The following is a 923-nucleotide window of genomic DNA, read 5'->3' as shown; positions in this document are numbered from 1 at the left end:
GTCCCCGCTAGACAGTCTTCTTGCTCCTACTCATAAGAGTCATTTTCCTTCTGACTTCGCACTCACTGTCCCAGGTCAGGGTCTTGGCCAGGCCTCTGAAAGCACCAGGAGGAGGGTTCAAGGCCCCAGGATCCCCATTCTCTGGAGGATCTAAGTCTCAGCGTGTTGGTGGCCAGAACAGGTCAGGGACCTCAGTGAAGCTGATAGTCTTCTCTAGAAACCAGACAGACAAACAACTGTGAACAGCAGCCTCTTCATGAGTCCCAGGCAGGGGGGCCTGAACGGGCTGTGACAGGGAGAAGTGAAACCAGGGAAGATAGGGACTCCCCAACACCCGGCTTCCCTTCATTTGTGTCCTTGTGCCTTGGACCCTAAGAGCCACGCCCCCCAGGGGACCAGGGAGTGTGCCCCAGCCCTCTCCTCTTGCAGGGAGCTCTCTCTGTCACACTGTTTCCCGAAGTTCCAGTGCAGGGCCTTTCTGAAGAAACCAGGTAGTGACACCAGACTGAGCTCAACCCTTTCTCCTCACTTCCTTCCTGGAAACCCCTCCCTGACCTGGACTCTCCGCCTCTTACCCTTTCCCTCTACAACAATTTAGAGCCTACTATGCACCACGAATGTCTTTTTATGATGTGTTGACAGCTTTCACCAAAATAGCCCAAAGCCCCTCTGTTCATGTGTCATACATTCTAGAAGCTTCCCAAGAGTGAGACGGAGCCACTGGAGCATTTTCAGTGAGGAAATGACACCTTCTGACTCACATTAGCAGATCGCTGACCCCTGTGGGGAAAACAGCCCCAGGTGGCAGGTCATGGGGTGGCACCAGTGCCCCAATCCAGGAGGGAGAGGGTGGTGGAGACTGAGGGGAGGAGAGGGCCTGAGGGATGAGGGAGACAGAGAGAAGGGCTGCAGACACAAAGGGT

The 923-nt window shown here is 54.9% G+C and overlaps 1 pseudogene; it reads right to left on the bottom strand.

Annotated features, from left to right (window-relative positions):
* Positions 1-923, bottom strand: part of LOC144228944 (patr class I histocompatibility antigen, B-1 alpha chain-like) — a 10871-nt pseudogene that overhangs the window by 2684 nt on the left and 7264 nt on the right.

This window comes from Crocuta crocuta, unplaced genomic scaffold (genome assembly GCF_008692635.1).
Source record: "Crocuta crocuta isolate KB4526 unplaced genomic scaffold, BGI_CrCroc_1.0 scaffold762, whole genome shotgun sequence".
Lineage (NCBI taxonomy): Eukaryota > Metazoa > Chordata > Mammalia > Carnivora > Hyaenidae > Crocuta > Crocuta crocuta.
Note: the sequence above shows the minus strand (reverse complement) of the source record. Positions and strands in the feature narration are given on the sequence as shown.